This window comes from Danio rerio, chromosome 10, assembly GCF_052040795.2.
Source record: "Danio rerio strain M-AB ecotype USA chromosome 10, GRCz13ab, whole genome shotgun sequence".
Lineage (NCBI taxonomy): Eukaryota > Metazoa > Chordata > Actinopteri > Cypriniformes > Danionidae > Danio > Danio rerio.
Genome location: NC_141030.1, coordinates 36,471,195 through 36,497,500, shown reverse-complemented (window position 1 = coordinate 36,497,500; position 26,306 = coordinate 36,471,195). Strand labels below are relative to the sequence as shown.

Genomic DNA, 26,306 nt, shown 5'->3' with positions numbered 1-26,306 from the left:
GCAGCTCTGATTGGCTGAAACTCTCGGGCAATGCAAAGGTGAGCCAATAGGAGACGCCTGCTTTTTGAGCAGCACAGAGGAGTCAGAGGCATGCTAAAGAATAAGGATTAGAGTGGAGCCTTTTTAGTATAAATAAAATAAATAAAAATAAGACATGTTGCTTCCTTTATCCCCAGACTTCAAAGCAGCACACACAGTGACGTCTGTGTAGTAGGCTACTAAAATCTCACAGCATGGTTACGTGTTGCCAGAGAGACTGCGAACAAAAAAAATAAGCATAAATGGAAGTGGCTTTGTGTTCATATCTGTCGTGTTTAACAGATTAGCCTGGTTACAGAAGATAAATTCCTCTATACAGCAGGAGGGTAGTAAAAAAAAGAGCTAGAGAGTGAGAGAAACGGGGATGTGTGTCGGGGAGCCTTGCTTTGACGTCATTGGGAGAAACGAAGGCTCAGTGTGCCTAACACTATAGTCACACTTCACGTCAGTAGAGAAACGATGCTTTGCGCACACCAATACACACTGCTGATAATAAAACCAGCTACAACAAGACCCACACACACACATTTAGTTTTCTCAATGCAGTAATTAAGCAAAGTACAAGAGGCTGTGTTATATTTTAATAGGCTTAGTTGCCTTAATAGTCCTCAAATGCCATATTACTGGATAATGAATAGTGGATAATTCAAATATGGTCAGTAAATATAAAGATTAAGTGTGTACACTGTTGTAATCCTGTAACATGGCGTAAGTCTTAAATAAATATTCATTCATTTTCTTTTCGGCTTATTCCCTTTATTAATCAGGGGTCGCCCCAGTGGAATGAACCACCAACTTATCCAGCATGTGTTTTACGCAGCAGCTGCCTTCCAGCCACAACCCAGCACTGGAAAACACCCATAAACTCTTGCATTCACACAAACACTACAGGCAATTTAGCTTATTCAATTCATCTATAGCGCATGTCTTTGGACTGTAGGGGAAACCGGAGCACCCGGAGTAAACCCACGCCAACACAGGAAGAACATGCAAACTCCACACAGAAACGGCAACTGACTCAGACGGGGCTTGAACCAGGGTCCTTGGTGTGAGGCCCTTCTTAAATAAAAATATAGCATAAGAATAATGGTGGTTTTATTTTGTTTTCATATTTCAACTTTCCCTAGATGAGTTTCCCTAAATGAGACGATGAAAGTAATTACCATGAAAATTGTAAAGGAATAAACACATTAAGAGTGTTTATTTGCTGAAATTTGTATTAAAATTTGTTTTATTTGTATTGTGCGATGTATATTTGTAAGGTCTTTATCAATTGTGTATGTCGTGAAAAGGGGAAAAGCAATAAATCGTATGAATGTTGTAATGATTAAAGAATTTTTCGTTAAAAACGCGTGAAGGTCATGTGACCATCGGGAAGAACGCAGCATCTCATTTCTCACAGGACGCATTCTGTGTTCTCCCGGTCTCTCGAGTTCGTTCTTCTGAGGTAATTTGGTCAGAGTGCTCTCCACAAGAACACGAGTTCGAAATGAGAAACAGCCAGAGAAACCTGTGAGAAAACAGTCATTATTTTCACAGTTATTCATTCATTAATTTTTTTTTTCGGTTTAGTCCCTTTGTTAATCTGGGGTCGCCACAGCAGAATAAACCGCCTACTTATACAGCATATACTTTACGCAGCGGATGCCATTCCTGCCGCAACCCACTGGGAAACACTCACACACTTGCATTCACACACAAACGACCAATTTACCTTAATCAATTCACCTATAGCACATGTCTTTGTACTGTGGGGGAAACCGGAGCACCCACACACATGGGGAGAACGTGCAAACTCCACAGTCCACACAGAAATGCCAACTGACCCAGCCGGGGCTAGAACCAGCGACCTTCTTGCTGAGAGGCGATCGTGCTATTCACTGTGCCACCCTGACGCCATTTTCGCAGTTATGTTCTAGTAAATCTGTTTTAGCAAATCCATAAAATTGTGTGGATATATATGGAAGAGTCTGTCTTTGTTTCAGTGTGATTTGGCATGCATGTTCTAACCCACCTACTGCAAAATCATGTCACACACACACACACACTCACACACACAAGGCTCTTACACAAGGCTCACGAGGGAGTTTCTACTCCTACATTAACTTTCAACCGTCCTTGACTGTGTAAGATCCCCCAAACACTGTAGTGTGTGTGAGTATGAGAGGATTTTCCTTTTCACACACGGCTTCTCCTCTGAGACGGCAGTTCAGAAGAGCTATAAGGGGCTGTTCTGTTGTTGACGTGCTGCTATAATGAAGTATCAAGAAGATTAAACTGTATGTTAAATATGCTTATACAGACAAACTAAAGGGATTGTCTGCCAAAAATGCCCAAATTTACTCACCATTATATTGTTCCACCTCGCATGACTTTATATTTTTCTTCAATGAAACTCAAAAGTAAGGTTTATTAGGTTTTATAAGTTTTATATACTGTAGGCCAGGGATGTCCAAACTCAGTCTTGAAGGGCCGGTGTCCTGCATAGTTTAGCTCTAACTTTCTTCAACACACTTGCCTGGAAGTTTTAGTATACGTTGAAAGAGCTTGATTAGCTGGTTCAGGTGTGTTTAATTGAGGTTGGAACTAGAATATGCCGAACACCGGCCCTTCAAGACTGAGTTTGGACATCCCTGGGCTACAGTATATAAAACTTATAGGCAACTTGTAGGCAAATTGGCTGTGACTCAACTCAAATATATCCTTTCAAGAGTTCCCACTTAGATATGCTTGGCACTTATAGCAGGTTTGGCATGCTGTCCCGGGAGACAACCCTGAGCTCGGAGATATTTGAGCCCAGGGCTCCCGCCCGGTCTAGAAGCATATCAGGAGAACCGAGATCAGGTAGGTCTCGATCGCTCCCCCTTTAGAAGGGGAGAAAAAGGAGGAGATGGGGTGGAAGGGGGGATTCTTCCAAAAGGAAGATAGTGCAATAAGGAGAAAGTGATCCATTTATATTAAGCTAGGATCATTCTGATTGGATTATTACTGATTACGGATGAGTGGCCAGCGGTGCACAATCATATCACGTGCTTCTCTCGAAATTAGTTTATGAAACTTCACAATGTGAGTTTTGTAAGATTATCATCATTTATGTGTAATGTTGCCATAGTTGATCTGAGAAATGTAGTGGATGACAACATTTACACCACATAATGCTTTTGTGAATTTGTTTATTCATGATATTTTATTTTAACAGTCCAACACTGGAAAAAATGTATCCGTAAATGAGCAGTTTTCCACTTTTGTTATTTATGTTTTTATTTTTTTTCCATTTTATGCTTTTGAATTGCATTTTGGGACCTTGATCTTTCTGTTAACAACTTTTAAACTAGCAAAGTTAAAAAAAAAAGATTTTTATTAACATTTTTAATAGTATAAAGTAAAATGTTTTCTGGGTTGGTGTTGTATATTATGGTGCAAAAACCTTGTAATAAGCTGCAAGTTTTTCAGTTATTTTGCAAACATATTTCTCTCTTTATTTCTTATACATTACTGTATATTATGTATGTACTACTAAAATGCCATTAAAAGTCACTTTGTTAAACTATAGAGTTGAATTTTTAACATTAAAAGTCGACCGAGCAAAAAATATTCTTTGTCTATTGAAATATGCATCAAAACCACTTTTTAAATCCTGGCTTTCAGAATTTTCTAGCACTTTACATTTAGAGAGACGTGCTGCATCCCAATTCGCAAACTATTCCTCCTAAATAATATTCGAAAATAGAATTAGTATATCCTAAACCATAGTATGTTGAAAGGAGTATGCCAAAGGTTCCCGGATGGATGGTTGGATGGAAGCGTCTATACTCTAACTGCTAATACTGCCCACAGTACATTGAGCATTGGACGTGAATTCGATAAGCACTACATACTCAGATAAAAAGTGCAAACATGGCGGACACGTGAGACTAACCGTCAAGTAGAGAGGCTTCGGTCAACTTGTTTGAATGACTGTTAATCAATATCTGGCCAACTGGAAAATATTTAAACCGTGTTTTCCGTGTTATACTTCATCTGCAACAACAATGGGAACTTCTATAAAGAATTGTTTGGACATTTAACTTCTGAATGCATAATTATCCAAAAGACCTGAGGAGATTTCTCTGCATGAAAAACTCACAAATGGCAGATTATCCTGCTGCTGCTTCTCCAATAATGTAGGTAATTAAATATGAAGGAAATGTGGATGATGTCTTAAGACGATTGACAGGGGATGTAACTAAGCAACATAGCAATCTGTTAACGAGAAAGTAGTATGTCTCAAAGCTTGCATACTCTTCCGTTACACACTCAAAAGTATGTACTTTTCCTTTACAAAAAAAGTTCATACTTTAAGGGCGTAGTATAAGTATGCGAATTGGGATGCAGCAGTGGACACACTCTTTCTGATAGCATTGCTGGCTTTGAAGCCACCTGGAAACCTTTTTAATTATCTGTCAAAGGATAAAAGGTAAAAGTTATGACCCTGTCATTGTTTGCAAGATCACCATATTGCCTGTACCTACTGGCCTAGAAGTGAAGTTTTTATTTAAACTAATTTCGAGAGGAGCATGTGCTCATGATTGACCCAGATGGTCCACATTAGCTGACTACGATCCTCCAATCAAAGGATCCCAAATCACTATATATATCCTCATTTCCTTTCTACAACTATCTTCGTCTGGAATAAACCCCCCTCCACCCCTTCTTCCTCCTTTATCCAGAATGGGCGGCACGGTGGCCCAGTGACTAGCACTGTTGCCTCACAGCAAGAATACCAATGGTGTTGGGTCCTCGCTGAGCCATCTGGTATTTCTGTGTGGAGTTTGCATGTTCTCCCCGTGTCCGCGTGGGTTTCCCCCGGGTTCCCCGGTTTCCTCCCACCATCCAAATGTGCTCTATATTATAGATAAAATAAGCCTAAACCTTTTTTATAATGTCTTACTCTCAGGAAGTTCGCCTTGGCCTCAGCAGCAAGGGAGTTTGAGATAGACATGAGCTCAATCTCCACTGCCCCTGCAAAAGGGGGGGAGCCCTGGGCTTGAGGATCCCTTGAGCTCAGGGCTCTCTCCCGGGACAGCATGCCAAACAAGCTATGTATAAATCATGAGCTAAGTGTGAACTCTTGAAATATATAACATTGTTAACCTGTGTATAAAACTTTTTTCTTTTGTTTGCCTTTTATTTTCTGTCTTTATAGTTGTTGTTGCTTTTTGAATTGTTTTGTGTTGCTTTAAGATCAAAATAAAAAAAATAATAATATAAAAATAGTAGCAAAGAACTTAAAATTTTAAGGCAACAAACTTCAGGACAGAATTGACTCAACTTTCAACCCAATTACTGCCCTTGACTCAATTTATGTTGAGTCAACTCAAAAATATCCTGAAGTTTGTTGCCTTTTTAAGTTGAATCAACTTTCTTTTTACAGTGCAATTCACAACCGTAAATAACTGGAAAACACTTGTGAAACACAAAATACTGTAACTGTTAATTGACAAATATATTTGACAGTGTAGTCTCCATTTATTATGTTTAGAATATCAACATTGGCTGTCTGAAAATACATTCTTGATGCATTTTGGCGTCATTTGGTAGTCAAGTGAGAGTTGCAAATGAACAGAACTTAAGGCAAAGAGGCCACCAACATTAACAAAAATGGTCCTCAAATTCAAGATAAAGAAGCAAAGTTAATTAAAACTAATATAGCTGTTGTAATTAGTGATTAAAATGGATTACATTTCGATCTGCTCATGATTCAGATTTAGCATGTTTTTGTTTCTTTGTGGTGTTGAGCATTGTAGCCAATCACACACATTCCTCCTAAGATTATTAAAGTTGCACAGAATTGGATGGGTTAGATTAGTCACTGCTAAAACACTGGAGATTTGTTGAGTGTAGTTCATCACTGACAGATTTTTTGCGCAAATACTTTTAAACAACAAACAAGCAAGAGGCACATTTAGCTGCTTCAGTGATTTTACAGGAGTTTTTGCATAACTTATACTAGACTAACACCATGTTCAGCTAAATTATGATGTGTCATTTCTTCAAACACAAAAACTGTACAAACAACATGTTTCTGTTTGTTTTTGTTGTCAGTCACATATTGGACAACGTTTTAATTACACCTTGTCAATTGTGGTTATGATCAGTTTGACAGACTCCTTAATAAGCAAAGTTTCCTAGTAATATTACTTTATCTATACAGTACATTTTTTATATCAGTAACAGTCAACAAAGAGTTTACACTTACATAAAGCTTGAATGACTAGTATTGACTGAAAATTCAAAGCATTTTTTCAAAATATGTGTCAAAATAAGATTTGTCACTAAAAATCATTCTGCTAGCTGAAACACAGAAAGTTATAAACAAATCAAGACACAAAATCCCCCTAAAATGACCCTAACTTGCCAAATTAACCTAGTTAAGCCTTTAAATGTCTCTTTAAATATAAAATAAATCAGTTATTGGAAATGATTTATTAAAACTATTATGTTTACAAATGTGTTGAAAAAATCTTTCCGTTAAACACAAATTGGGGGAAAAAATATACAGGGGGGCGAATAATTCAGGAGCTCTAATAATCTGACAATAATCTGACTTCAACTGTACCGAGGGAAGACTAAGGCTGCATGGTTCAAGTGACTCAATTCTGATTGTTTTCTCCCATATGGCACTGATCGGATATGTCCCATGTACGTGTAAACAGGAAAAATATCACATAGATTGCGGTTTACTCAAATCAGATTTAGGCCTTGTTCATATGTGTTGTTGTCTTGTTTATATCAGCTTATCTGATATGTATTGGATCTGTGCGCACGTGTCTATAGTAGGCATACTACTGTTTGGAAAAGTCAAGGTTTTAAAACCGGCAAAATTTTCTGTAATACCGTTCCCACGGTACTGTATGTGTAAGAATTTTTATTTATTTATTTAATTATTTTTTTTAGGACAACAGCAACTCCAGTAGAAAACAAAAAACAAAGATGCGGTTTAAAATTGTAAAGAAATCAGTGTTTTTTACACAATTGAAAACAGCAGAAGTCAATTAATCTTTTGAATTCTTTAGCCTGACGTGTTTACTGCTCCAAACTATTATAAATCTTTCCAAAAATGTAATATATTGTTTTCAAAGCGGCAAAAAAGTTTGTTTTTTTTACTCAAACATTTAAAAAGAATACATTTCAGAGCAGTAATCACAATACAATGATAGCGTGAAACCGTGATGTTTTTAATCAAGGTTATCACACCGTCCGAATCTTATACCGGCCCATGCCTAGTCTATAGTGTAAGCAGGTAGATTGGATTTTTACCTGTCAATGCGAGTCACCCATCATTAAAAACCAAAGCGAATGACGTGAACTCTGATGCTGTCATTTCGGAACAGGCTTCAGCACAGTCCCAAAGCTTCTAAACCAGAGGTGGGCAAACTACGACCCGCAGGCCATGCGGTCCGATGTACACTTTCATCCGGCCCGCAAGGGAGTTTTTAAAATGCTGCTTCTGAGTAACGGTTTGGTTTCAGAATTAGTAAATTAGTAATGCAATACAAGTGAACGCCGTTTGATGGCAGTATTGCACGCGGTAAAGTTAGCGCAACCAGTAGAATTAAAACACTCTATGTGGATATTAAAATGCACTCGGCCGTTAATGACTGAATATGAGTCAGGCGTAAAAAAAATTACTCTGAATGTTGTTTGTTTAAGGAAGAATGGACAACAAAATACTTCAATTATATCGGACAGATAAGCGGTAGGTCTAATAAGCCAAGAAATTATTGCTGTTTTTAAAGACTACAACCTAAGGGGCTGATCACACCGAACGCGTATTTATGTTCCGTCTTTTTGTTGACAAGAAAAAAAGGAGCGCGGTGCGCTTTCTTATGTCGTTAGGCAACGACTGAATCAGCTAGGTGTTTTGCAAGAGTGTTGCTGTTGATAATAATAAAACTTTATTTTTAGGCTTCTTGTTCACGTTAACACACTCATAATAACATGACTCGGAATAACAAAGACTAAGATTCTTCCGTTTTATCTCATAGTTTTATGATTGATATGAGCATATTAATACAAGCTCAAATGAGATTGTTGTGAATTTGATTTAATTTATATATTAATTGCTGGTTAAATGTGTTAATTTTTCTCTTAGAATATATTTTCCATGCGTACATCCACTTTAGAAAGGTCTTTTATCAAAGATTTGTGGTTTTATCAGGTTTTATGATGATTGATCTGTGTATTCTAAAAGCAGTGAAAATTAGATGATTGTACATTTGACTGAATAATAAACTTTAAGAATTATTTTTAATGTGTTAATATGAGATTTTTTCTATCAGACAATATATTTTCTATTCTCCACTGTAAAAATTATTACATTATTATTATTATTATTATTATTATTATTATTATTTTATGAGAGATTGTTTTATTGTTTTTTGATGATTGATAAGTGATGATAAATATAAATAGCAGTGCAAATTCATTTGACTTGTACATTTGACTTAATAATAACAATTTAAAAAACTCTGTTTTGTGTTAATGTGACATGTTTCTGTCTGGTATTAAATGTTCCATGCACACTGCCACTATAAGTAAAAGTTATTTTTTGAAGGATGTGACATGTGGCCCTTCACTTGGTTTGCAAAACTTGATGTGGCCCACGGGTCTAATAAGTTTGCCCACCACTGTCCTATATTGTCATTTAGCACAAGTTTTTAAGCATGTTAACGAGAGAGCGAGAGAGAGAGAGAGAGAGAGAGAGAGAAAGAGAGAGAGAGAGAGAGCAACATCCGCCACATATCCTATTATGATGATTATAATATAAACTATTATAAAACTGTAGCACACGTCACATGCATAAATCACGGCATGGACATGACATTACGAAGCCTACTGATTTAAAAATACCTAGATTAAAAGAAGATGGCATAATAAGAACTGTTCTGTCATCTTTTAAAAGATGACGTAAGCTGGTCAGCAAGACAATCGGATACAGTCTCAAAATCGAAAATTGATCATTAAGATCTGCAGTGTAAATGCAGCCTAAATAATGACCCGTTTCCTTTTAATGAGTACAATATGCACAACATGCCATGTATAATTGTGTAATATGGCATGCAAACGGACTTCCCCAGTTGTTCAAAACTGCTGGTGGGTGAAAATGAGTTTGTGAGTGCTTGTTGATAAGTTGGAGTGTATGTGTGTGTTCATATATGACTCAAGGGTTATTAATAGCAGCATGCAGGATTAACACTAAACTAAATCCTCTTCCTGTCCATCACTCGTTCTCTCTCTATCAGTCGCTCTATTACACCCACTATCCTCCCACACACAAGTGCGCGCACACACAAACAGTCACAGCGTGCCTAAAAAAAGACTAGTGCTTGTTCTGGGTCAAGGGCCTTCATGAAAACCCCACTTTTCCCATCATTCCTCTCTTCCTCAGTATAGCGCCTCAGAGTCACGCTTTCGGGAAAGGGAGGGAGGGAGAGAAAAGAGAGGCGATAGCGTCATCGTGCCCACGCATCGCGCTAACCCACACTTTTCATACTCTCTTCTTTGACCTGACTGCTGACGTCGCGCAGGTTGAAAAGAGCTTTGCATACCTTTACCGGCAAAGTGAGGAAGAGCTAAAAAAAAAAAGAGAGAGACAGAATGTGAGATGTGATGATAAAGGGAAAAATGGGGTTTTATCGGAAATGGCTGCTTATTGATGTCACAGGAAGTCTGTGTTATCTCAGATAACAATAGGTGGGGTACGTTGCGTAAATGGGCTTCTATTTATGGCAATTTTTGAAGTGATAAATGTCATAGTGTGTTTCTACAATCATTTCTGGAGGCAGCATTTTATATCATCATCAGGCGCTTTAATAATTGTGTATATGTGACGTCATATTATAATTACGTTAACAAATTAGTCAACTATCTGAAAAGAAAAGAAACGGAAAACAATCCTATTTGACTGGGATGTTCTACTGAAGAAGAAAAGAAGTCACCTACAACTTAGATAGCCTGAGGGTGATTAAATTAACAGCAAGTATCTATTTCTTTTGGTGACCTCTCCTCTAAATAATAATATATAATATGGGGTTTCACGGTTTAAAGGGTCACCAAACACCTTAACACATTTTTTTGAGCTGTTGACAGTCATATATGTTTCTCACGCTGCTAAAAACACTATTAGCACACATATATTTCACAAAAAAAGTGAAAATTGGTTATTTTTGTGTTATTTCGAGCAAATTCGTTCTACCGGTTTGAACTGAATTTTTGAAGCTGCGTCACGCCGATTAGATGCTGTATTCCAGCGTGTAGACTGGTTGTTGTACCTGGTAGTACTTTGTGACGTCTCTGAGTGTGCTGCGTTCATTCATGAGAAAGACTGGGTTCAAACTGATCGACGCGCTCTATTGTGTATGCGGTGCAACTTCATTAATTTGCATGAAAGCTTCAAAGACTGTTTGTACCTATACAGTGTTCAGACGGCAGTGAGACGTCGCGTTGTGTTGCCAAAACAAGTGGAAGAAGAATTATTTGGAGATACAGGCCATCAGTTTTGCTTTTCTTATTTGCTGCATTGAAGGTTTTGTTTTTATTTTCTCGCTATGAGAGCGCAGCTGGTCTCACGTGTGGATAACAGTGCACGCAACGCTCGACAAAAATACGTGTCGAAGGAACATTTTTTAGCGAAGAACTTTTTTTCCTCTGAAAATGGTAAAATCCAAGATTGCCGCTCGTCTCCTTTTAATAAAGATATGGCTCCAGTAGGTGTTGATTGTCCTGTCTCTACAGATTTAGTAAGTGTGTGCGATCAGTGTCTTTGTTTATTCAGAGGCAAAGTTAGTTCGTATTGTAAGCAGTATTCTTTCAGTGTTTAAAGACGGACCTTAGTCAAATGATTTCTAAGTTACTAAAGTTTACAGTACGTTAATATCACTATAATATTATAGACTGAAAGATCCGCTGTAAATGCTGCTCTTTGAGTGTAAACGTAAACACCGCTATCAAACTATTATCGCCGTTTAGGATTTTCATTGCATTTTGTGACAGGAATAACACACACTACCTTCTGAGTGCATCTAAGTTACAGAAAAATGTGGAGGTTTTTTTTTTTTCTCTCATTCACCGTGCGGTATCCAACACTACTTTAAAAATACACGCTTCCAGCAGTTCCTCAAATCAAAGATCTCGTTTGTCACGAGGGGCATGAATGAAATTCCTGAATGAAAGTGCCAAACTGCAATTAAAGCCCACCATTTAATAGTTTGTCAAATAATTCGATTACTGATGTCCATATAAACACAGTCACTGTTTTTCTCCCCTGCATCTGTGTGTTTGTTTTGCCGCTGTGAAAATCAGCGTGTGCCCAAATCGAAACTCCCATTTTATGCAAAGGTTTATGTACCTTCCCTCTTTCCCTCCTCCGACACTCCCCCCTAAACAGAGCTGGACACGTCCACTTTCCTGACCTTTTCCAAACTAGAGGTGTGAAAACACTCTGTTAAAACAGGGGGGTTTCATGGCCCTTTAAAAGGCATTGCCCTAGTGTTCTCAATCTCCCGATTTAACTGGACGGCAGGACTGAACAGACTCGAGCGCACTTGTGTTGGAATCTAGGCCATCAGCACTCCAAACTGTCCACAGACATGGTCGCCATGCCATCTGGGCATCATCGCTTGCTGGCAAGGCGGCTCTGTGTCCGAGTCTCCAGTGGGGCAAGAACACAGTGGCCTGAAACCCAGGCTGGAGATATGCCAGCGGAGGCTCCAGGCTCTGACATAATACAGCACATACCTAATGAGGGGACTTAAATGCCTTTACAAGATTCAAATATCATGTCTGGACATCTGGAGACTTGAAATTAAAATTAAAATAACCTGTTATTTATATTTAAAAAAAAACAAAATAGGGGCTCTTTAAGATCACCTAAGAATAATAAAAGCTTTTGTAGTTTCTTTGTGAGTTTAGTTAAATTAATTCATGTTAACTATTAGCGCTATATTCACCTTATTCTCCGTGGACGAGCGGGCGCAGCCATCTGAATCTTTTTGGCACGAGACTTCCGGTCTCATTCATTTCCATTCATTTTTAGACATTAAAAACTGCTCGTTTCGCTGTTTGATGTTGCAAACTGATATTTCCTTATTATATTATTCTACTTGGTCTGTATAGTCATGCAAACATTTGTTTGTAGAGCAAGTAGTTTGACCGTTTTTTTGTCGTTTATTATTCCTAGTCATTTCTCCCATAGGCGACTGAAACGGAAGTTCTAAGACAATCGCGAAAACAGGCGCACTTCCGCAATTTAGAATAAGGTCAATAGCACAGTTAACATACAATAGCCCTATGAATAGTGACATAAGTTTCAATTAATATTTTAGCATGTAATAAGCCAGAATGACATGAAAATGGTAATGTTTAAACTATTAAGCTAACAAATTAAGAATCTGACGCTGTTATGCATTGCAAATACATTGCAAATATTACTTAAATGCACTCTAGCTCTAGAAACGTAACTTTTGCATGGCCCTGATTAATACACTTAATAAAAATAATGTGGCTTCCCCAATGGAAATCCGCTTGGAATCCTAAAAGCTGCTGAATGTCTAAATAAAGTTGCATAATCTTAATGGCGTCGCAATCACACAAACAACACAAAACCGTGTTATATATACATCCTAATTCCATCCTCTCCCAAGCAGTAGGTCTGTTTAGGTAATTGCTCGCTATTGAATGGTTATCCTCAATCATTGTGTCAATTATACAATGCAGCTCAAATCATGTTGCGGTCAGTATAATCATACTCTAAAAGGCTATGAACAAGCAAATACAGAATGTTAGGAGGTTAGCTGACTGCCCTTGTGAGTTATAACACCTTGTTGCTGGGTGCTAGTAGCCAGAGCATGTATAATGTTGGCCATTGAAGATCTCTGAATGTGTGGCATCTGCCGAGGCTGTTAATGAGACCTGATCAAACACATCTTTCCTGATGTGTGATTACTTAACAGAGCTATACTGTTGAATGCACATCTCCCATTCATGTAGTTCAAGACGGGATATTGCAGGACACGTTTCTGAGTCGCACGCTCCGTCTGGATTATTTGCTTTTCTCCACAATGCATTTGCCAAACAAGTTTCCTTTTTGTATTATGGAAAGCAGGGATTAGGTTGGGGTGAACTTTCATCTTTTTTCAATAGCGATATTTGGCTGATTTGCACATAAGATGACCGATCATTTTAAATATCAATATTACAGGATGAACTTGGGTGAAATGAAAAGGGATTAAAATAATGAAAGTGCAATAGAGATGTAAGGCTTTTCGTATGCTGTAAGTGAATGTTTTGTTTAATATATTTGTAAAATAATCATTATGCATGTGGACAATGCAGTTCCAGTCTTATAATTTTGTATTGATACAATCTTTGATATACATTCACTGGCCACTTTATTAGGTACACCTGTCCAACTGCTCGTTAATGCAAATTTCTAATCAGCCAATCACATGGCAGCAACTCAATGCATTTAGGCGTGTAGATATGGTCAAGACGATATGCTGCAGTTCAAACTGACCATCAGAATGGAGAAGAAAGGTGATTTATAAGACTTTGAATGTGGCATAGTTGATTGGCTGGTTTAAGTATTTCAGAAGCTGGGATTTTCACGCACAACCATCTCTAGGGTTTACAGAGAATGGTCTAAAAAAAAGAAAATATCCAGTGAGTGGCAGTTCTGTGGGTGCAAATGCCTTGTTGATGCCAGAGGTCAGAGGAGAATGGCCAGACTGCTTCAAGCTAATAGAAAGGCAACAGTAACTCAAATAACCACTCGATAGAGCTTTGGTATGCAGAAGAGCATCTCTTAACACACAGCTTGTCCAACCTTGAGGCAGTTGGGCTACAGCAGCAGAAGACCACACCAGGTATCACTCCTGTCAGCTAAGAACAGGAAACAGAGGCTACAATTGGCACGAGCTCACCCAAAATTGGACAATCGAAGATTGAAAAAACTTTGCCTGGTCTGACACGGGGTCAGAATTTGGTGTCAACACCATGAAAGCATGGATCCATCCTGCCTTGTATCAACAGTTGGTGGTGCTGTAATGATGTTGAGCATATTTTCTTGGCACACTTTGGGCTATTAGTAAGGTGTACCTAATAAAGTGGCCGGTGAGTGTAAATATAATGTTTCAGCTTTTTTTTTTTAGCAACAAATACCAATATTCTGTCTCCATCCAACATTCAATAATGTCAATCAGCAGTCAATTTGGCTGGCAGCATTTGGATGCCTGAAAATCTGAAGGATAAATAAGGTGAGCAATATGGGCTGCGAAAATGAAGTGTGCAAGCCTATTTGAGAGCAAATGACCTAGTTGAGCCAAGGAGGACGGTTATTCAGGCTGTAGTGACACTGACGCACAGTCCTACCTTCTGACCAAAACTTTTTCCCCTTCTTTAATTTCTTACAAATTCATATTCCACAGCCTCCAATTTTCCACATCCATCCAGACATAGCATTGCATTGGAATTGCATTTGGGCCAACATCACTTAGATAACACTTAAAAGATGCCACCTAAAACAGATATTGTATACTGTCAGATAACACAGTGACATTTGCTCTATGCCATATTTGCAATGATTTGGTAATGAAACTAGCTCCTTATGCAGAAAACATGAACGATGTATAGGCATAAAGGGCATTTACTTTAAATAGACTGGTTTCCTATATAGGCTGCCGTTGTGTTCCTCACTGTAGAGAGGCCTCTTATGAGCCTCTGCGTCCTTCACTTCCAATATTTGGTCAGAATAACTTTAGAGGTTGTTTAGAGCAATTTCCAAGAGAAACCAGGGCACTCGGAGAGACTCTACACTTTTAAGTGCACTTATATGCCACTGAAACACATTCAGTTCCATACGAGCCAATCATGTCGCCTATACCAAGGTTGTCTCCATGGTGAGGGCGATGCTTAGTTCTTGAGGTGAATTTGCCAGTGACTCTTGAAAGAACAAACATCGCTCTTAATAATCTGACAGTTAATTAAGCATAAATTGATGTATCAGGGCGTCTTCATGAATAAATAATATTAGAGAGGCATGATGTCTTGGGTTTGATCTCATTTAATTCCCAAGAGAAGGGAACTATGATCGTATTTCTGCAGTAGAACTGCTGATATTTGAAGTTGTTTTGTTTTATATCAGGAATACTGACTATTCATTCATTCATTTTCTTCTGCTTATTCAAGGCCGGGTCGCTGGGGCAGCATTCTCAGGAGAGAATCCCAGACTTCCCTCTCCCCAGACACGTTAGTAAGACTATCACCTCTCGAGGTGTTCCCAGGCCAGCCGAGAGACATACTGTAGTCCCTCCTGCATGTTTTGGGTCTTCCCCGAGGTCTCCTCCCAGTGGGACATGCCTGGAACACCCCCCTAGGTAGGCATCCAGGAGGAATTTGAAATAGATGCTTGAGCCACCTCAGCTGGCTTCTCTTGATGTGGAGGAGCAGCAGCTCTACTCCGACTCCTCCTGGATGACAGAGCTATCGATATACTAACTATTTTTCTGTCATTGTTTCTGTAACTTTTAGTGTTAAGTGTTCAATTATTGCAGTTGGGTTCATTTTACATTGACCAAAACAATATTTTACAGTGTTGTCGGTTAGCTGGTTTGTACATTAATGCTATTCCATCGCGCCGATCAACTGTTTTGATGTACATCCCAGAATTTTTTTCGGTAAATGTGTTTTCATCGCAGTTTATGTTTATTTTTTTCTGATCGGATAAAATGTATGACCTACTCAGTTTCCTGAATTCATTCATTCATTCTCTTTTTGGCTTAATCCCTTTATTAATCCGGGGTTAATCAAGTACGTTTTTACGCAGCGGATGCCCATCACTGGGAAACATCCACACACACTCATTCACACTCATACACTACGGACAATGTAGCCTGCCTGATTCACCTGTACTACATGTCTTTGGATTGTGGGGGAAACCGGAGCACCCGGAGGAAACCTACGCGAATGCAGGGAGAACATGCAAACTCCACACAGAAACGCCAACTGTCCCAGCCGAGGCTCGAACCAGCAACCTTCTTGCTGTGAGTTGACAGCACAACCTACTGCGCCACTGCTTCGCCGATGCTGAAACAATATATGTGAAGTTTATTTCTCCGAGAGAATCACGTGCCTATGTTTCCATATAACAGTCATCTTCATTTTGAAGAATCCCCCCTTCCACCCCTACTCCTCCTTTCCTAGCCCAGTGATTAGCACTGTAACAAGAACGTCACTGGTTATAGTCCTTACCAAGCCAGCCAATGTTTCTGTGCGAGTTTACACGTTCTCCCAGTGCTCATGCGGGTTTCCCCCGGGTTCCCCAGTTTCCTTTCACCGTCCAAAAACATGCAACTTAAAGGGCCATGACACCCCCCACTTTCGGTTAAAGTCTACTTCAGAATTTTTTCAAAAGATGCATGATTAATGGGCGTGGAGCTCCGCGAGCATCGGGCAGGAGTGGGCGTGGCCAGCAGGGGAGAGCGTGAGCGAACGAAGCTAGCTCACAAAATGAGACAAACCATGAGGAGACGCATGAGTTTATAGTTTACAAAGTTAAAATGCAAAGAAATAAACAGTGATTTAATGCCCTGCTACATTTGTTATTCATAATTTCATATACACATAACCACAATTTATATCATTATAAAGATAAGTGTGTTCACGTAAACCCTATAAATGAGGACTTCTCCTTCAATCCCCGTATCCAGCAGACTCAGTGCAGCAGATCTCCTGACCCGTCTATTTTAACCATTAGCCCTGCTGGTAATGTGGAGGATTTAGGCAAACACAGCAGCACAGTGATGTGTCTGAATGTGAACGAACTCCTGATAAAAGACAACGTCCGCCATTCTCTAATTCTCGTGCTGCTCTCCCGACAAAAATGCTAGCAGCACGCACACAGCTTTGCTGTATGATCGGCCCTGACAAGATCGCGGGGGAAAACATGCAGCAAACCGCGTGGATCATGGAAACAAACGCATATGAGCCTTCATGAACGGCTAAATACTGTGTGCCGTGGGTCCGTGACACAGCTCGGGCATGACTCTGGCAGGTCTCATGAATAATTAAGCAGCCGGCTCTTCTCATAGGATAAGAAAACTCCGCTATGAATAAAAATGAGAAACCCACGCGTCATCATTGCACTTGCAGTACTTCGCTACGTCGCCGATTTTGATCCCGCCCCAAAAATCATTTTAAACCCGGAAGCTGTAATTAGCTGACAAAAGCTCAAAATTATCCAGTTTTCCCCACAATTAAAGCTGACAGCTGCTAACATTGTCTTAGCTAATGCTCAACACACACACATCTGTTATATATAAAAAAAAAAGTTATCCAGGGTGACCTGAACCTTTAAGTTAATTGATTAATCCAAATCGGCACCACAGACATGCACTTAGTAAGTAGTTATCTCTTAAGAGCAATCACTGTCTGTTCATTTGCTACTACAACAGGGGAGTTCTCGAGATCTACCTGCGCTCAAATTCCCCTCTCGCCTTGCAAACGGGAGAGAGCATCGGGCTCTCTCTCGGGACAGCATGCCGAACAAGCTTTACCGTACGTTCACACCGAAAGCGGCGAGAGCGTCCAAGGTCGCTCTGGCCGCCCTGGCGACAACGCTCTCTGCCTTCGGCTCCTGTGGCGAGAGCGTCAAAACTCGCTACATTGATCTCATATTTAAAGGAGCCGTTGCAGCATATCAGTTACATTCCTGCATAAAACATGTTTCTAGCGTGAAAATGTTGCGCACTTCTTATCAAATTCATACAACAATGGAAGATCAAGTTGCGTGTGGTGTGGCTTTGCTCTATTTATCCAATATGTGTCCATATGTCTGAAATATCCTGAAGCAGCAATACTGTTTTGTACCGTCACATCGCAAGAGATTCACGCTTTTATAAGATAAATTTATATAACATTAATGAACATCAGTAACTCGCCAGTAACTTATTTAATGTATGTTCCTGTAGGAAAAAATTGTAAATAATTGGAAATCCGGCGACGGCAATAATCAAACCCTTGGGAACAACTGTGGTCAGAACCAAAGTTTACAGGTCTGTGTTCTCTGAACTGCTATCAAGCGATGGACGTCTTCATTCTGATTGCTTGCCGCCGAACTGCGTCATAGCTCATTACCATAAAGTTGACTTCATTTCAACTCTCCTCGACGCTCACGCCGGCGAAGACGTGCCGCGCTGCTCCTCGCCGCTTATCGCTGCCGGCTCTCATTGAAAATGAATGACTTCCGGCTACTTTGACGCTCTCGCCGCTTTCGGTGTGAACGTACGGTTATAATCACTCATCAGCCTCTTGAATGTGCAGCGTTACTTGCCATTCGTATTAAGCATTTTTATGCCATATTCCAAAATTTGCATAGAAATAGATGTATGGAAACATAGCTAATGAGGTATCGGTCGTGTTTCAAATGTATCGTTCTATACCTGGTGTCGTAAAAATTAAAACAACAACCATTGAATAGTCAGAACCTGACATTTAACCAATAAAATCAACACTTGCTATTGTTCTGTGTACCAAAATCCAACATACTTCTGTCTCTTTAAAAAACTGAACCATATTAAATCAGTCCCCTGATCCTGACAAATGCGAAATTAGACTGGGCCTGCTCCAAATCACCTGCAGGAGAGTCAGTCAGTCTGATTTCAGGGCCCTCTCGCCCTATTGTCTTCCAACCCGGGATTAACACCATAATCCAGAGATTACCATTTGCACAATTTCCCAGCTCTATTTGGCTGATGACTGCCAAACAGAGTCTGGGATGTCTCAGGAAGCAGCCGGCGCTTCCGCTGTGACTGTTAATTTCGGACATCCCCGAGAAGGAATTAATCAGCGGCGTGGAGATTATTACCCAATACGCCTCTGCTGATTACGAGTTACGCAAGAAGACATCACGAGCGAGCACAAGGCCATGACTTTGGGACCATAATGTCCTGGGTTTATCATCACCGATCTATAATGCTGATCGAATTAGAGAGCCGGCAAATGAAACTACCATGTCGAGGCAAAATAATCATCATGCCCGCTTAGCAGAGTGCAGTCAGTCTAATATACTTAATCGGTAGTATGTAAGTTCTGCTCCACTAGCTTCAGAAAACAAAAATGAATGGAAGCTTCATTGACTTCCCCATTTGCATACAACCACAACACTATACGTCAAACAGGTTGCACCCAATAATCACATAAGAAACTGCCATTGGGCAAACCCATATAATTTGAACACTACAGTATATATGTAACACTGTATCAATCTACTATTGGTCGGAAAACAGACAGTCTTAAGCGAACGCCATCAGTTGAGCTAGTGTCATTTTTGGCTGATCAGAAACAACAGCCACTGAAGGTTTTAACCAAAAAATGGTTTACTCCAAAGTTCTACAAAACCATCTAGACAAGGGCTGTGTGCAAGACAGGTCTTGTTTCAGACCTCATCATTGTTTGGGTGTGGAATGCAATTCTCTGGAATGTAGAGGAGGTCAATGCTATTGTAATAGTACTGTAAAAATATTGACTCGATAACCCACAAAAATCTTTCAAACCCTATTGAGTTTCCATATCTTTAACAATCTATGAATCAATCCCTCAATCAAAAATCTATTTCCAAGACAGAAATTATATAATATTTAAAGAGATGTCCCTGAGGTTAAACTAAACAGGCTGTCATTATTAAAGTGAAATATTATTCATTTTCCTTCGACTTAGTGCTTTATTTGAACAGGAGTTGCCACAGTGCAATGAACTGCCAATTATTCAAGCATATCTTTTTCGCAGAAGGTGGCTAGGGCTGTGTGATCTATCAAAAACAAATCGTGAATTGAAACGTTGTGATCGAAGAGGCTTCGATATGAAACATATATAGGTTATATAATTTTCCCCTCCCAGAACAAATGCGTCACTGCCGTCTGTCTGTGATAGTCTTACTAGCCAATTGAGTGAGCACATTTTCATTCTGCCCAATCAGAATTGTGCAATTGAACTTTGCGGAAAGCCCACAATAAAACAAACAAACAGGAAACCTCAGACAAGTGGGATGATGGCATTTGCCCCTTCAGAAGCAACAATAAATCAATTCACTTCAAAGAAAAACAGCATGTCGGTAATTTGGGAATATTTTAGTTTCAAAGTCACAGACACTGAACAAAAACAGCCCTGTTCTATATATTTACATTTATTCATTTAGCAGACGCTTTTATCCAAATCGATTTACAAATGACAAACTTGACAAACGCAATTAATTATTTATAGACTAATTGATGTCTGTGCGTAAAGGTTTCCCTATCCAAGAGCGAAAGTGAAAGTGATTCATTATCTCTCATTCTCACGCAGTAGATGCTCTGTTTAAGAGTTTTCTGTTAAAAAAACTGTTAACTGTTTGCTAGTGAAATGCTCCGTTTTTCCAATTAGACTTACTTTGCGTCCTGTAAATAGCGAATGCGCTTATGGCGCGACGCAGCTGGCTCTTAAAGGGAATGGGAGATGAGACTCTAATTGGTTTATTCTCAAAACACACCTATAACTCATTAAGAAAATAAACTCAACCCTTTTAGACCATGCGCCGCGGTGCAAGGCAGATTTCCCGTCCTTAAATTAGCAAAAACGCGTTCTGACACGCCCTGAAAGCTTTTGCGCCCTGCGTTTTGCGCTCTGCGCATGGACCGTCAAAATAGAGCCCTTAATTTCACACATCTCAATACTGCTACACTACCTATTTCTGTCTAAAAAACATGACATAATCTAGCTTTCTATAGAATCCAAATGACAAATCACTGTGATCTTCTCTTATAAAGAAAGAGTACATAATTATGCAGCCACAGAGGGGTGGCCAAACTTTAGCATAAGACTGCACTTAAGGTGACATGGTACAATAATACAACAAATAGAAATAGACCTTTGTCTTCGCAACCCAAATTATTATATTTTACAAATTGAGAGCTCCCACATTCTCCACAGACAGAAAGGTTCCTGACTTTAAAAACATGTAAAGAAAATTAACAACAACAAAAAGGTACAAGAATCATTTTGTGCAAATATACAAACAAAAATAGGGACTTTATTCAACTGCTTCTTCTACCCAGTGTCATTACAGTGCACACATTCATTGTGCATTGACTATACGAACACAGAAAAAAAACTTTTGAATATGCATTTTTGTTTTATATACAGATAAAGGAAATATCATAGCTTGATAATATATTTAGTTAAGGGAACTAACCCTTTAAAATATTAATATAATTGTTTTTGGGCCACATAAATCAATTTTTAGCAGACCTGTCTTAAGTTTTGAAAAAGAGGAACCGACTGAAATAAAAAGTCCACACTTAAATGCTATTACCTAGTGTTGGGGTTTCAAAAAAAAAAAGCCTTTGTTTTAATACCCGACCTGCACTTCAAGCATAACGCATATATCTTCTGTGCCGTAAACCCACATTACAGTCTTCAATTACTGTGCATGTTATATTTTAGCCCAAATCAAGTATGCAATTATTTTCTTGAGAGTCTAGCCTCAGGACTTGCTAATTACACACTGGAGACAATTATCGAGACTCTCCGTGCGGAAGTTGCTCAGTTCAGAGTTGACTTTGCAGTTTGCTCATTCTTAGAAACTTGGGAAAATGACATTGATTTGCTTTCAACGCTGTTATTTATTTATTTTAGAGCAATCTGACCTCAGGTAAATCGATGATAACGTTGTGGATTTGGTTCACTGAACTAAGCCATGCCGCAGCTTGCTTCTGAAATAACTGAATTTCTTTAAGATGATTGAGTTGGCTTGTTACGTCATGCTGCATGATGGGATTTTTCGAGTGTTTTGATGTTTGTTTTTGAGCAGGAGTGTCCCGAGTTAACCACTAATTCTATTATTCCTCTCATTTCCCTCGCTTATACACACAAAAAAAGAGGAAAGCACGTCATTCGCGTCTCTAATGCTTTCCCTCTTGGTGGAAAACTGGTTGAAAGTGCTATGATCACTGCTGACGCCACAGATTAGTGTGATAGTGTGCGCTCTCAGCCTTCGTATCATCCAGTTCTTGGCTCTGATACCTGTACTTGTAAACAGAGAAGATTGGCAAATTGGCTTTAGTCCGATAGGAACACTGACAAACCGCTTCTCTTGTTTAAAGGGATTGTATTATGCTTTATGCATTTTTAATTCCCTTTAGTGTGTAATGTTGCTGTTGGAGTATGGAAACAGATCTGCAAGTTACAACGTGCAAAGTACACTCTTGAGTTTTCTTCCAAGAACTTTCACATCACAATGTCTCGAATTGAAACTCCAGTGGCAGCACAGTGGCTCAGTGGTTAGCATTGTCATCTCACAGCAAGAAAGTCGCTGGTTTGAGTCCCGGCTAGGTCAGTTCCCCCACAGCTTCCCTCATAGTCCAAAGGCATGTGGTATAGGTGAATTGGATTAACTAAATTGGCTGTAGTAAATGAGTGTGTGTATGAATGTGAGAGTGTTTGGGTGTTTCCCAGCATTGGGTTGCGCTGTAAGGGCATCCGCTGCGTAAAACGTATGACGGAATAGTTGGCGGTTCTAAGCATGTCGTGATGTAAATGAGAGCGGTTATTTTTGGAGGCGCGATACATTGTCTATTTTAATTACAGTAAGTGAAGTTTCACAAACTAATTTCGAGAGGAGCCCGTGATATGATTGATCGCAGCTGGTCTCTCATCTGTAATCATTAGTAAGCCAGATCATTCCAAACCCACTATAAATAGCTCGACTAGCATTACATCTTCATTTTTTTAAAAGACTATAGAATACACAAGACATGTCTCTCAAATCTTTTTAAATTGGGAAAAGTGTAAATGTCAATATGGTGAATAAAGCCCCGCCTACTAGTACAGGAGCCAGTCATCGATCACTATATGGTGAATAAAGCCCGCCTTCTAGTACAGGACCCAATCATTGATCGCTATAGACTGACGATACTCTGGGGCAGCGGCTCGAACCAGATGTAAGTTTCTGCAGATTTTGTGTGATTTGGATGTTTAGAAATTAAACTGAAGGCACAGATGCTATTTAATTTTACTGTTAATTCCTAATATGTAAATTTTGATATTTTTCCCATTCAAACAAAATGCTCAAGCATACTGCCCGAAAGGCGTTTCAAAGAGAATTGACTAGCCTTAAAGGGACTTTGTTTTTTTTTAAGAATCCCCCCATCCCCCCCATCTCCTTCTTACCTCCTTTACTAGGAATAGCTCTCGAGAACTTTCTGATCTAGTACCCCCTCACATGCTCATTGATCAGGCGGGAGCCCTGGGCTCAATTATCTCTGAGCTCAGGGTTCTTTCCCGGCACAGCATGCCAAACCTGCTATTATTAACAAGCAATATCTAAGTGTGAACTCTTGAAAGAAATTCATGATGATGATGATGATGATGATTAGGCTACATAATATAACAAGCTAACTTTTTTGTCAAACCTGCTGCATTCTGCTTTCTGTGGAAGGCGGGGCTTAAGCAGCATCTCCAAGTACGCTGCGTGCGCACACACACAGACAGAGTGCAATAGAAAGCGGAGAGTGGAGGTGAAGAAGGACGCAAACTCACTGATTCGTGTTTAGGAATTACAGTCAGATAGGATAAACAAGTTGCAATGGTCTTGGTTTCAAAGTCACAGTCTTCAGTTCTGGTGTGTGAACATTTTGGCTTTAAGCCGAATGAAAAAGGAGAGCCCGTTAACGGGAACTAGCCGATATATTTAATGTTTCAGAACAGCAATGAAAAAAGGCAACACAACTAACCTTAAAGCACACCTAAAACATAACCACCCTACCCCATTTTTTTAAACATGGGAACAACAACTGCAGTTGATACTGGAGAGGGGTCTTCCAGACAGTTAACTGTAATAGATGTATTTACCTGCCAGTGCAAATATAAACGTGACAGCGTGAAATAGCTACCATTATTTAGCTAAAGAGATGCAGCTGTTAAACACACTCAAAGAACCAGCATTTAAAAATAATGCTGCAAACCTTTAACAAACAGTCCTGTCTTGGAATCTGATTATTTAAAAAATGCTTTAGAGATGCTTTTAAAGTCTACTTTTCTTTTTCATCTACTATTTATTATTATTTGTTTTAAGTTATTTTTTCATGTTTCAAGTTTAAACGTCTAAATATTCTTAAAAATAAAATGTTCTTTGAAACCGTATACCTGAATTATTACATGATTATTAAATTATGTACGTTTTTATTAGTGATATAAGTTATAAAGTGGCAATAACATCGTTTATCGCAATTAATTTGGGTGTAATATATCACCCAGCAAAAAAATAGATTTCGGGACAGCCCTAGGCGGTTCATTTCGCTGTGGCAACCTCTGAAATACAAATGAAGCCGAAGCAAAATGAATTAATTCCTGAATGAATGAAACTCCACCTGAGTTTTGTTAGTAGTCTGTTGTAGGCATGGGACGATAACTGTTTTTTAAGGTATACCGTGGTTTGGAAAAGTCAAGGTTTTAAAATCGCCAAAATTTTCTGTAATATCGTTACCAAGGTATGTGTAAAAAATGTTATTTATCTTTTCTTTAGGACAACAGTATCTCTATCAGAAAAAAATATCCAAAGATGCCGTTTTAAATTGTAACGAAATGTGTGTTTTTAAAGCTAATAAAGACAGCAGAAGTCAATTAATCTTTTGAATTATATATCCTGACATGTGTACTGCTCCAAAATATTATAAATCTTTCAAAAAACTGAATATATTGTTTTCAAAGGGGGAAAAAGGTTTTGTTTTTTACCGAGACATTTAAAAAGAATATATTTTAGAGCAGTGAGCACAATACCGTGAATGAAACCGTGACACTTTTATCCAAGATTATCACACCGTCAGAATCTTATACCGGCCCATGCCTAGTCTGTTATCACCATGTTCACAGACATTCACAGATCTAATATCCTCATACACTTGTGATTTTATCCCCAGCCGTTTACATTTACAGACGTATCCATTAGGTGAACTTGGTGTGCTTTTGACATTACCTTGGGTGTATTTGACAGCTGAGGCAAAACAACATTTTATAATGCTCAACCAGCTTTCCGTGCACTCAGAGAAATTAATATTAAAAGTTTCAATTGATAAGACAGTAAAATACTACGATAAATACCAATATAATATACAGAAACAATAAAATCTTTCATTTTTGAGATGCAGATCAAATTTTGCCAAGCTAAGAGTCATCAGAGAGTGGCCTTAAAAGACCAAAAACTGGATTATGTAATCCACCAGCTGCCAGATCTGTTGTTTTGAGCAGCGAGATCATCTTGGGAAAAACCTGCACAGTCACAGTTTATCTATGGGCAAAACAAGAACGAATTTTTCAGCAAAGCCTCTTCCACACAAGGCTAATAAACGTGTAACTTCTGCCCTGTGGTAAACACTGGATGTGTGCTGGCACACACAAATGATGTTATGAAGCCAAAGTCAGATACTTTTACAGGACAGCAGGTGGAAGAAAACATTTTTTTATCAAACAGCGGTTGACAGAACAGGGTTTGTCTGTCTGTAAATAAAAAATATCTGTCAATATTGCTGCAACTGACAGCTACACACAGTGCAAGTTAATGGTGCTGCTGTAATAAGGGAAGAAATTTAACGCAAAATACACTATAAAAAAAATTCTGGTAGCACACACAATCTAATCCTCTTGATCCACTTTCACTTTTGATACAAAATATCGATGCAACTGATGTCGTTGAAAAGGCAGGCCACCAGAAGCCACCAAACGCACTCTCACTAAAATGCTCAATGACAGTTTATCACCTGCATTGTTTCCTGCCCAAGGCTCCAGTGTCATCCTACCTTCTTCGGCAACACAAGACGTAATGTAATGTGTATTTATATAGCGCATTTATCGTGTATGGCCATACGCCCAAAGCGCTTCACAATCATGAGGGGGGTCTCTCCACACCACCACCAGTGTGCAGCATCCACTTGGATGATGCGACGGCAGCCACAGGACAACAGCGCCAGTGCGCTCACCACACACCAGCTATTGGTGGAGTAGAGAGACAGTGATATAGAGCCAATTCAGTGGAAGGGGATGATTGGGAGGCCATGATCGTAAGGGCCGATAGAGGGACATTGGCCAGGACACCGGGGTTACACCCCTGCTCTTTCACGAGAAGTGCCATGGGATTTTTAATGACCACAGAGAGTCAAGACCTCGGTTTAACGTCTCATCCGAAAGACGGCGCCCACTGACAG

General features: G+C 39.2%; 1 protein-coding gene and 1 long non-coding RNA gene across 8 annotated transcripts in view; one reads left to right on the top strand and one right to left on the bottom strand.

Moving 5' to 3' along the window:
- Nucleotides 1-16,623, top strand: part of LOC141376421 (uncharacterized) — a 77,743-nt gene extending 61,120 nt beyond the window's left edge. The window contains exon 4 of the long non-coding RNA XR_015501315.1: nucleotides 15,265-16,623. This is a non-coding gene — a long non-coding RNA (uncharacterized LOC141376421). The remainder of the gene's footprint in view (nucleotides 1-15,264) is intronic.
- Nucleotides 1-26,306, bottom strand: part of ppm1e (protein phosphatase, Mg2+/Mn2+ dependent, 1E) — a 122,313-nt gene that overhangs the window by 53,057 nt on the left and 42,950 nt on the right.